The following is a 13227-nucleotide window of genomic DNA, read 5'->3' on the forward strand; positions in this document are numbered from 1 at the left end:
ACCTTTAAAAAATATTTACTCCTACAGTACCTTTATGTAGTGTTACTTGTCAAGTAATTGTATCTTATTTCAAGCTTTTTTTTTTTAGATATTTTACCTTAGGAACAAGACAAATACTCATTAAGAATAGGATTTTTTCCAGTGTAGGATGTATTAACAACAACAGTGAAAATTATTTACTCGGGCGTTGTTAAGTAAGTCAATTTTAACCCACAGATCTACATTTGTGGTGTCTGTATCACTCAAGAGTGTCCCATCTTGCAATTTCCCACCATTTTTATACTTGCCGTTTAAAATCTGATGGCTCCCATGGCCTTATGGGATACCAACCAAGTCTACTTGTAAAGTCTACTTGTAAAATCCTATAGTGAGTATTTTTGTCTAAATTATAGTTATGCAAACTCTGTAGTAGGGAAGTGCGCATATTGTTTTTGTTTTTTTCTTGGTGTTGTTTGTTAAAAATCCCCAGAACTTCCTCAACACGTGCATTTAGAAGGACTCATAAAATTCAATGGCTTGCTGAGAACCTGCTTCCTTATCTTATTTAATGTGATAAAACACATGTTGAGTTCTGCTTTGAAGATTAAAATAGTACGTTTACTGTGTCTTACAGCATGGTACAGCTTCATTGTGGCAGCACCTGGGATTTTTTATTTTTTCCTCCCTTCCATACTTTCCTCCTTTAGAGTTACTAGTACAAAAAGCAATATATTGTGCTTTTAAAAAATAGCCTACAGAAATGCAGCATCAAGTTGACCGTAAACAGGGGGTCAGTTTCATTTCGGTTCACTTCCCTCCTCCCAACCCGAATCCAGCGTGCTCATCGCTACTTGCAGTCTCCCTAGGGATGAAGATACGGGGTCACTGTCAGTTCCCCGGCAATAATTCCCTGTAATCCACACCAGAGTGCCAACATTAGAAACAGATGCCTCACTTGAAAGCTGCTTATTTTTTTCCAGTCAACTCTTTCATTTACCTGTAGCCGTGTTTGGGTTTCACAGACCAGATTGGGCTGTTTTGTGTAGACGTAGACCTGGTTCACACAGAAGCTTGCTTTGTTGGGTTGCCTCGGGTAGGCTGGGGGTGGGTTAGGTTAGGTGTATGACCATACAGCCACCTCGAGAGAAATCAAACACAGGGGAATGAGTCAGTACAAGTGCTGCCAGATGTTACGTTTCGGATGCCACTGGCATCGTTACTAATTGACGGTAGATAGGCTATCGTTTGACTTTTGCAAATGCTTTGAGGCTTGAGTTGCAACTGGCCACTTGGTCATGTTTGGGGAAATTGCTGAAGTGAGTGGAAACTGTCAACAAGTTTGTCGGCTGCTTGGTTCTTTGATCCAAGTTGTGCTGATGTAATTGGTTTGTACGTAGGAAAAGATCAAAATAGACCGAAAACTGCATGCTTTTGGCTCAAGGTCACTGTAAATGAGTATTTAATTAATGTTCTGTCCCAATTTGGTGGAGAAGATTTGCAGCAGGATCTGCATAAACGTTTTTGCAAACTCTTAAACGCACACTGATTGTCTTTAGATCCTCAACAACAGTGAAAGAAATACATCTGTTTAAGGAAAAGCAAGTATATTTCAACTGCCCATGTGCAGTAATTGAGTGTGCGTCAGTTTTTTTGTCACTGAATTAAGATTAAGGTGATGAGTTAAGTGCAAAGAGTGGTACAGGAGCTGCTATTACTCCGAGTTTTGTGTCCTTTTTGTTGTGGGAGTCCACATAGAAGAAGATCCCCTAATTTCCTCCCAGCTGGAACGAAGAGGGGAAAAAAGCTGACAATGAACACAGTCACATCAGCCGTCAGCCTTGCACATCTGGAGCGAGAGAGAGAGAGAATAAGACATAAAAAGCACTATTACTACTGTGCAAATTTAATGTTAGGGATTAGTTCAAATCCTTAAACCTATAATTTGGTGCATAACTCATTTTGCACCATTTAATTTGATATGATATGATTTTTAAATGATTACACAATGCAAAAAATCCTAGTATTTGCCTTATTTGTCTATTAAATTAATATAAATATATTTAAAATAAGATAAATGTACATACTAAGACTCGTTTTAGAGAATGTATTTCATCTTTTTGCACTGACAGATGTTTTGCACTAGTTAAATCTGCCAGTGCAATCAGACAAAATACAGCTGTATTAATGCAGTCTGTGAAAATAAGTTTTAATATCTATTGCAGTGTTGCTTCTCAAGTACATTTTATCTAATTTTAGGGGTAATTATATATATTTACCTGAATAGCAAGTTTAAAAAAGACTAATTAAAAACTCATTAAGAAGTCATTTTTTGCATAACATGCAGAAAAAAATTCAAATTTACATCAAAGGAGGGGTAAAGCCACGTCTAGAAATATCTAGTTGTGCAACTAAACAATGTGCAACTGCATAGCAAGGACCCAAACCACCCTAGAACAGCATAGCAATGCAAAGTGGTGATTTTTGCATGGGAAAGCACCGTTTCAGAAAGCATAAAAATCTTGTTTTAGTGATGGCATTTAGTTCATGGATTGCAGATCTGTTGTAGGTGATCTATAATTATCATTGCATCGAAGTGTTGCATTTCTGTACCGAAAGCAACAAGATACCTCAATCAGACATCAGCCTACTGTTACCGGCTGGCTCTCACCTCATTTTTCAGTAACAGGACACACACACAGAAATGTAGCCAGCAGCGCCCCACCTGTAGAGGCCTCCCACAGAGTTCTGTAGCCCTGGGAGAGGATCACACTGTTCTTGGAACGCTGTGACTGTTTAATACAGGCTTCTGTTGAAATGAAGGGCTTCTGTCTCTCATAGGGGAAAATCTTATAATGGGAAAGGAAGAGAAAGATTGTGATTTTCTGAAAGGATCATCAGCAGACACTTTTCTAAATGGCTGCTGCTAGCGAATCTACGTTGTGACAAGAATGTGACAACGTTGATCTCCTTTCGCACATGATTGTATCATTCTGTGCATACTGTCAAAAATACTCCCTGCTGAGTTAAAGGTGAAGTGTGTATATGCATTTTTCTGCATTTTATTTCAATTACCAAGAAAAATTGTAATAGTTTTAATAATAACACTAGTTCTAAATGAAGCTGTAGAAATGAAATGCTGCTTTTTTTTTTTTTAACACTTTTGACCCATGATGGCGTGATCTGGGGGCAGTTTGTCCAACCAATGGAAAATATAGTGAGTGTTCGGGATCTTTTTAAAAGGTCATTTATTTTTGCAATTTCATTTGGTGATGCAGATATTACACACTTCACCTTCAATGCATAACAAGGCCACAAAGCTTTCTAGAGAGGGAAAGAACAGTAATCACTCCTGTGTCTCTCAATCTGTCTGGATTTATTACATCTGGACTGCTGATGAGAACGGCTGAATAGAGAAGAGATTAAAAACAGCTTGTTCTACCATTAAAGCTCATGAAAAACTTGAGAATTAAGGCTAACCCTTGCACCTTAATAATATTTCTGTCGAAGGCAGGGGCTTTCAGCAGAACTGTTATATAAAGACATGCTCGCTCATGCATCTTCCATGCTGTTCCCTGCAGTTATTTGTTTTGGCAGTGTTTTTAAATCTGAGGGACAATTACCCGCGACCTTCGATAGGACAGGATGCACAAAATGTTCCCTTTGCATATTTTTAACTAAAGCCCCCGTCGGCCCTCCACTCCACCCATCTTTGCTTCCTAAAAGGCTCCTCTTAAGATGCCATCAGCTGCAAAAGTGATTGTGGAAGGCAGGGAGGACTCTCAGCAGGAAATTTCCAAAGTCTCAGCAGCTTGCTTATGGCTTTGGTGTCATTCTCCTACTGCAAACGCCCCGTGAAAGCTTCCACAAACGGATGTCAGCACTGGCAACGCAGCCCCTGTCAGCTGTTCTTCATATCTTTATTGCCGCTGCTCAACACAAACCCACAGTCTGTCGCTTCTGCTGATATTTGATCCGTTGTAGTGTATTGGATTTAAGAGCTCGTATTGTGCTCGTATTATTCTGCTCGTATCATGTGATTTTATAGATTTTTCACGACAAGTAAACAAAGCAATCCTAATTAAGGTGAACATTAGAAAGGCAATTAGCTGCATACACATGCTAGCCATGGAAAAAGCAGTCAGACTATGTGACTCATGCATTGCATGTGTTGGATTAGACATTTACAGCCTTATTAAAGTAGTAAACAGCAATTTTACGCAGCTTAAGCGTGATCTTTCAGTGTGAATTGCTGTTTGCAATGTATTTTACTTGAAAAAAGTATTTCTAAGTGAAATTAGATATTTAAGAAAGACTTTGATTTTATCGATTGTGAGTTAATTGGATTTTGAAAAGTGGGTGTTACTTGCCAAAATGCGAATGCTATTTTTTTTTCTTCAGCTTTACTAATTTTAGTACTTAAACTTAGGTACTTGTATAACTTATCTTTTTTCAAGTTTTTTTTGTTTTACCTTTTAATCTAATTTTAATATTTTATTTCAGCTTTATTTCAATTAGCAAAAACATTTTTTAATAGTTTTATTTAACAGTTTAACACTAGTCCTAAAGAGACTTTGAAACTCCTCATTGAAACGCATTGTTCAAAAGAACCAATTTCTGGAAACGAGGCTTTGTGCTGCTTTTTCAACACTATTTTATGACTCATGGCTCATAATTTAATCCGTTATGAACTATTGTGTTGCGAAAAGACAGCGCTACTTAAAGGAACTCTCCACTTTTTTTGAAAATAGGCTCATTTTCCAACTCCCCAAGAGTTAAACAGTTGATTTTTATCGTTTTTGAATCCATTCAGCCGATCTCCAGGTCTGGCGGTAGCACTTTTAGCTTAGCTTAGCATGGATCATTGAATCTGATTAGTTAGCATCTCGCTCAAAAATGACCAAAGAGTTTCGATATTTTTCCTATTTAAAACTTGACTCTTCTGTAGTTACATCGTGTACTAAGCCTGACGAAAAATGAAAAGTTGTGATTTTCTAGGCCGATATGGCTAGGAACTATACTCTCGTTCCGGTGTAATAATCAAGGAGCTTTGCTGCTGTACCGTGGGTGCAGCAGGCGCAATAATATTATACAGTGCCTGAAAGTAGTCCCCAGATACTATAGTTATAGCTGGGGACTACTTTCAGGCACTGCGTAATATCATAGATTCAATGATCTATGCTAAGCTACGCTAAATGTGACCCTGGACCACAAAACCAGTCTTAAGTCGCTGGGGTATATTTGCAGCAATAGCCAAAAATACATTGTATGGGTCAAAATGATAAACTTTTCTTTTATGCCAAAAATCATTAGGATATTAAGTAAAGATCATGTTCCATGAAGATATTTTGTAAATTTCTTATTGTAAATATATCAACTTAATTTTTGATTAGTAATATGCATTGCTAAGAACTTCATTTGGACAACTTTAAAGACAATTTTCTCAATATTTAGATTTTTTTGCACCCTCAGATTCCAGATTTTCAAATAGTTGTATCTGAGCCAAATATTGTTCTATCCTAACACATCAATGGAAAGCTTATTTATTCAACTTTCAGATGATGTATAAATCTCAATTTTGAAAAATTGACACTTAAGACTGGTTTTGTGGTCCTGGGTCACAAATGTGCTACTGCCAGACCCGGAGATCGGCTGAATGGATTTGAAAAAAGTGGAGTGTTCATTTTAAGTAACGCTTTCTTTTCGCAATCCAACAATTCATAACAGATTAAATTATGAGCCATGAGTCACAAAACAGTGTTGAATATCGGCCTAGAAAATCGCAACTTTTCATTTTCCGTCAGTCTTAGTGCACGATGTAACTACAGAAGAGTCAAGTTTTAAATAGGAAAATTATCGAGACTCTTTGGTCATTTTTGAGCGAGATGCTAACGGTCTAATCAGATTCAATGATCTATGCTAAGCTACGCTAAAAGTGCTACCGCCAGACCCGGAGATCGTCTGAATGGATTCAAAAATGGTAAAACTCTCGGGGAGTTGGAAAATGAGCCTATTTTCAAAAAAAGTGGAGAGTTCCTTTAACAGAATGCGAATTTGCTAACAATGTGTAAATACTGTAGCTATTTGGCATTTGGTTAAAATCGACATGACATGAAATGAAACTGAAAAATGTGAACAGTGTTGTGAACAATTTTGTTGATCTTGTAATGTTTATTAAAATGTAACTCTATATTCCATACATTTTTTTTTCCTTTTTCATTTCACTTGTACGCACATCACAATGCGGAAGAAAATCTGACGGTACTTCCAATTCGTTACAACTTGAACATTTTTTTTTTTCAAGATTACGAAGGCAAGTGTAATTTGTTTTTGGAATAATGATGAATTATTGAATTTGAACATGTTTTCAGACAGTAAATGGGGTCAATTCTGATTTCACATTGATGTTAAAATGAAAAACACCCGTTGTTTGTATGGTGTTTGGTATTTGTTTGCACATTTCTCGCTCATTAGCTTTGCCAAAACAACATCTTGGATATATATTTGCACATAGACGTCATTCCATTGGTCTGAGACTGTTCCTAATACTCTGTTTATTCAGGTTACGTCAACTTAACACCCCTCACCCTAGTTGCGGTTGCGGGCTGGCTAATGATGTAACAGGTAAATCTGGCTAGCTTACCGAGGACCAGATAAAGCAGATTACCGTTCTGTCCCAGTTGGGCCTTGTACCCATTTTTTCTTAAATGAAAAAGGGATGTATATCACGAACGGAATGTTCTCATTTAAGTATGAGGTTTATGTAAAATCGAGTGTTACATGGCTGCGGTTGGAACGAGGAGAGCAGATGCGTGGCATATGCTGTCATATGTGCAGCCCGTCTCTCGTTCTCGTTCTCTACCTCCATCCACAACATCCCGCCCAACCCTTAGCTGTCGTCAGTTCTCAGCACTTTGAAGACCCTGCTGGGTTCGGCAGTGTGAGTCATAGCGGGTAGAGGTCACCAAGGAAGAGACAGCATGGCCACTCATTGTGTCAGTCAATACTCTCCAGACGTCAGAGCCTTAATATAGGAGGGCTTGAGGGGAAGAGAGCATGCTTTGCACATTTTTCTTTGATAGGCAGAAATTTAGCCCAAAGATGCACAGGATACGGAGCTCATGACCTTGCTTTCTTTAGAACGTCCAAGAATCTATTTATTTGGGCACATCGATCATAACAGCACAGCTTGAATGTGCTATAATGTAGGAATCCGCTAGTATGACTTTTACTCTCAGTTCTTAAAGCGCTGCATTGTGCAAAATGCAATGTGACCCCTTCTTTAGCCATAATGCCAATGATTTACCCTCGAGACGTAGCGTTTGGTGTCCTTCACTTGGTTAGATTCACAAAAGATTACATTTTTCTTAAAGTTATTTTAAAATAAATGCTTATTTTATAACTTAAAGGAAAATGTTAAGAATATATTATTGTAAATAACATCTTAAAGTAAGGATAGCTTGACATTTGTCTTAAATACTAGAGCATTTTAATTAATTAATTTATTTATTTTAAATATTAGGCATTGCAACATTAGCTGCAGTATGTATAATGCATAATAATACAGTATGCATAATTGATATTTTACTTTAGTAATCTAGCATTCTTGTACACTGCTGATCAATTTTGTAATTTGTAAATTGTTAATAATATTTTTGAAAGAAGTCTATGATGCTATATTGATGATATATTTTATATATATTCTATTTATTTAAATTTCTTTCTAAATTACAATCCATTACATATATACATATAAAAATGTCTTTTCTTTTTTTACTTTCTTAACATTTCTTATTATTTTCAGTCTTGAAAGCAGTTGTGCTGCTTAATATTTTTGTGGAAACCGTGATACAGTTTTTTCAGGGTTCTTTAATAAAATAAAAGTTCAAAAGAACAGCATTTAATTGAAACAGAAATCTGTTTTTACCACTAAAAATGTCTTTACTGTAACTTTTGATTAATGCATCCTTGCTGAATAAAAATATGAATCTAGTAACTTAGTAACCACTCAGAACATTCCATCATCATGGCGGTGACTTTAGCGGGGACCCCTCACAGAACCAACAAAAAAGAAGACAAACCTGTATTATCAATCTGTTCATCTAAAGAACATCACGGGGAACATGATTCCTTTCTGGCACGAAACAATACGCCTCAGTGTGAGCAGTCAGAACCTGCCTATCTTGTTTATAAATGAATTACCGTTCCAGGACATTTGCGGTGGCTCCGTGGCAGGCATTAAGAAGGGATTTAATGAATGAGGTTGCCATTAGTTACTGTTCTCTCAAGCGTACGTAAGGCATCTTTTTATTCCGACGCCACTGAGCAGTGGGATTCGCTTACACAGAGCCTTGAATATGAGTTAGGCTGGCCTGTAGCAACCAAACTAGAGCTGTTTACCCATAATGCAACAAAAACAGGCAACAGACATCACTGGGGTCTTTGATATGCTTTCCACAAGAGAATAAGGGTTTGTTTGTACTGCTCAGATAGAAGCTAATATAATAACGCTGAGGAGGTACAACACTTCTTTGACAAATGTCAGCCGTGACATTTTCTTTGTTATTAAGATTACTTTTTCCAGGGTTTTTCTTTTTTTTTTCAACCGATGGACATCGATGAAAGAATGCTTTTTTTATTTTCTTTCTTTGGACCTCTTAAGAATTACTTTTATGAGACGTTCAGCCTTTTGTGGAGATGAGTGACAGAAACGTAATAACCAGGCACTCGTTTCATTTGCCTGTGGGCTACCCGCTTCATAGCGACTTACTTTCTTCTCCGCGGAGCAAGAGACAAGTAGCTAATTAACTCCTGCTACTTGAGCATCTTAACACCTAGCCAAGTGCTCAGAGTCATTTTAGCCAGCTACAAAAACCCTTCCATATAATTTTTGACAGATATTGACAGCTTTAGTCCATTTTAAGAGCTATTTTGGGGTCATTTTTACTAGTGTAACTATACATTTAACGGTTTTGTTTGTTTTGCGATGCTAATTTAGCATTGCGGCTAGTAGGATAGAAGGGCTAAAGGCACACTTTAAGGAAAATCTGCTTTTCAGTACTCTTTTTATTAAACATTGATGAAGCTACACATTTTGTGGGAAAAGAAATATAAAGAAGTTTGTTTTGTTAAAATAATCATATAAATATATAATGTGGCGAGGGAGCCCTGTTGAAAAAAACAGCATATGCTGGTTAGGTATGTTGATGCTGGTTTAAGCTGGTCATGAGCTGGCTGGTCCTTAGCTGGTCATGTGTAGGTCTTAAGCTGGTCTTAGACAACTAGCTCCTGCTCAGGACCAGCTTAAACCAGCACAAACCAGCAGCCATGCTTCAAAACATACCTAACCAGCATATGCTGTTTTTTTCAACAGTGAGGCCTTCCCACTCTAGTTTAAAAGCAAAAGGCCTCCAGTATTGATACAAATACTTAATATAGATTTGTGGAATATCTTAATACTTGTTCAAAACAATCACTTTTAAAAGCATTTCACTATATTCTGTTTATTTTGATAAAATCATTTAGTTTATTTTAGTCAATAAATCCACTGGCATTGAAATATGTTCAGTTTAAAAATACAGATTTTTTAATAAAAAAAAAAAATTTGCAATCTGTGATCTTCCCTGCCCATTTTTATGCATTTTGCCAAGGCGTTTCCGTCCGCTGTCACTTAAGAGACTTTTAGCAGCACACTGTACTGTAGCCTTCCACTCTATTATTACTCCGTGTTGAGTAGCCTACAGCATGGTTTGGTGACATTTAGCCTGTATTTTTCCCAGCCTAAATAAACCATATTCCTTTGCAAGTGTGGAGTTTGCACTCACAGGCCTATAAACCTTTCCATTTACTGGTCTCTCACACAAATGTAGTATTTAAAGCTCCTGAACTCCACGTCCCTTCCTGGTTTATGTGAATTGCTATGTCGTCGAGTGGATCAGTGCACTTGGTTAAGCATTCCAGTACTCTACTATGTTAATGACATAATGATGGTATTGCTTTATATTATCAGCTGAATTTGCATGTTTCCTGTGCTTGGGTTGCCACAGAAACTAGTAAAGTTCGGAGGGTCAGTGTCCAGCTTTGCTGTGGTGAGGTTTGAGTCGGAGCCAGGCATGGCCGGTTTATGGGCATTATGGGTTTTGTGAACATAAGTGTCCCCACTCCTCCTCTCCGCTCTTTTCCTGCCTGGTCACAGCAAATGTCTGGCTTTCAGGCAGCCATGCAATTTCCCATGAACTGCACTGAACAAAACAGATGCATTTGTTTTCTCAATTGGAAGAATTTGCTAATGCGTACGAGGGTAAATAGTTTGACTAATTTACGCCAGGCCGGACCCAGCTTGTCCTGCCAGCTGAGGCCTTTTTTAAGCCTGCTGCAGTGCCCTGCTCTCTCTTTTTCTCTGTTTTATACTGTTCTGTTCCATTCCATTCAATTCTTTCACATTGTGTTCTGGGTGGTTCGCTATAATCAATGCTGTTATTCACTGGTCTATCCTGTTCTACTCTCTTCTCACTACATTTCTCACCATTCATCATTGACAGAGCTGTTGTTCAGTTCTATGTTATCAAACAACGTTCTATCAATATATTCTCTGCATTAGTTTTCATAGGTTGCAGTACATGGGGTGCATTGTTAATCTCAGCAATTATATTATTGACAAATGCTTGGTGACAAAGAGCCATTGGATTTCATTGATGATAAGGAGATGAGATGAAAACTTAAAGGGATAGTTCACACAAAAATGAAAATTCTTAAATTAATTACTCACCCACATGCCGTTCCAAACCTATAAGACCAATTAAGATGAAATCTGAGAGCTTTCTAACCCTGCATAGACAGCAATGCAACTGACACACGTTCAAGGACCAGAAAGGTAGTAAGGACGTCATTAAAAAATAGTCCATGTTACATCAGTGGTGAATCCGTAATGTTATGAAACTACGAGAATACTTTTTGTTCACACGGAAGAGAAGAAATTGTTGAATAAAGTCATTATTTTAGTTTTCTTTGTGCACAAAAAGTATTCTCGGAGCTTCATAACATTACAGTTGATGTCACATGGACTATTTTAATGATATTCTTACAACATTTCTGGGCCTTGAATGTGTCAGTTGCAATGCCGTCTATGGAGCTCTCGGATTTCATCAAAAATATCTTAATTTGTGTTCCAAAGATGAACGTAGGTCTTATGGGTTTGAAACGACATGAGGGTGAGTAATTGCGTGAACTATCCCTTTAAGGATTATGATTCTAATTTTTATAAACACAATTTTGAACAAAATATGACTTGAAGTCATACTGAAAGATATAAACAATGCACCACAAGGATTTGTAGAGAAATAAGTTTTAAAAATGACTTATATAGACGTGGTTTTACACATTATTGTTAATGTTATTTTTGTCAACTAAAATGGTATTTTCTGCCTTAATTGTCTAATTCAGTTGAATCTGTATTAAATTTAATTTTAACACACTAAAACAGTTAACCCTGAGTGTTCCTTTGAAAACATCAAGCATGAGATTCCACAAAGTTAATATTGTAAACCGCAGAGCTGTCAAATCTTTCTTAAGCTGAAGCTAATGAATAATGAAAGATGATTAAACATCTTGATGGTGCTTTACTATATCAGTATATCAAGTTCCAGTGGTTTGGGCCTGAGGTGTAATTTGTTTGGAAAAATAATTACTCATGTATCCAATCCTTGTTAATTATTAAAGGGGGTTAGCATTCTAAATGTACCGTGTGCAGTGAAGTTGATCTGGAATGCTTTCTTATCTTTTGAATGGACCGTTTATGGAGGCCAAGCATACATTTCAGCTTGTTAAACAGGGTACAGGTTTAACTTGAAGGGAGTATGTTAAGTTTCCACTCTGGATGTCTGAAAAACATCACACTCTTCTTGTATAAAAGGTTAATTCCTGGCCAAATGGTGTAAACTTTGTTTTTCTGCAGAGAACATTGTATTGCTATTAACGTTGTTGTGTTACTGCAGAGAACATTGCCTTTAGAGCCACAGAGAGCTGTGAGAATTGAGTTCAGGTGTGTTTAGAAAAGGTCAAGACTTAAAGTTTTGTGTGTTGGTCATTTGTGTGTTTTTTGCGGGAAAGCGCCTGTAGACGTTGGCAGGAACTTTATGTGCTTAACTTGATTCAAGCTGCACTGGATGATATTGTCTTGTTTAAGCTCAGCTGACTGTCCTGTGCGTGCGCTGGAAACACTGACATGCAACAGACGTCCCTCTCTGATATCATCATCTAAGCTTCCCTCAACACAATATTAACCTCATTAGGCTTAGAGAAGGGTGGTACGGGGATTGGAAGGGCTTCACACGTACACAAATACTCTTTAATTAGCTCCTGTTTAGTATGTCTATCAGCAGACAGATGGTGGCACTTGTTGACACTGAGTCATTATGTTACAATGCCTTGGTCAAGATGCGTAATGGCCAAATTTCTAAAATACTTACTATTTTTATTGATCTTGTAAAGGATATGATTGAACCTCAAATCTGTTGAAAAAATAGAAAATTGTGCGAGAGCTGAAAAATGAGCATAGAATTATATTAGTTTTTGGACACATTTTTATTTTTCTAAATTAGAGTAATATTTATTATCTTTTGTGTTCTGAGTGTATATATTTAACTCCATATCATCACGAACTGACAGTCAGAAACTACATTGATTTAAATCTCATACTAAGCCTTGTGAACAACAAAGTGGATTATTGGTTTTTGGTTCATTTAGACTTCGACAAGAGGAGAGTAATAACTTATGGTTCAGTGAATAAGGGGCCCTTCACACATAACTAGTTTTTATTCCATTATGCTGCTTTTCCGCCTCTGTAAGAACAGTACGTACTTAAATCAAGATTTGTTCCAAGCGAATCAGACTAATTAAAACCAATGACTTCATTATGAAGTCTTATTGATGGAGTGTTAAGAGTGTGATATTGTTTCTACCTACAATTTGATAAAGAAATTAATTTACAATTTCAACACATTATTGCTAGTTATAGTGTGTTTTTTCTCCGCCACACAAAAATAGTTCCAAGCAAAGCAACAGCAGAGCCATTTTGCTTCTCTGATCAATACATTGTTTGGGCGATTCATTGACTCTCTCATGAAGACTTCCTGAATAAATCAGTTTTTTGAAGGCTTTGGTTGATCGAATGATTCAATGACACACTCATAAAGGCTTGCTTAGTTTCTTAATAAATCAGTGTTTTGCAGAAATTGGTTTATAGAGTGATTG

The 13227-nt window shown here is 37.0% G+C and overlaps 1 protein-coding gene across 1 annotated transcript in view; it reads left to right on the top strand.

Moving 5' to 3' along the window:
* The window catches only part of LOC306842715 (homeodomain-interacting protein kinase 2-like), a 98029-nt gene that overhangs the window by 28280 nt on the left and 56522 nt on the right, over window positions 1-13227 (top strand). The gene's annotated exons all lie outside the window — the stretch shown is intronic.

This window comes from Barbus barbus (genome assembly GCF_936440315.1).
Source record: "Barbus barbus genome assembly, chromosome: 23".
Lineage (NCBI taxonomy): Eukaryota > Metazoa > Chordata > Actinopteri > Cypriniformes > Cyprinidae > Barbus > Barbus barbus.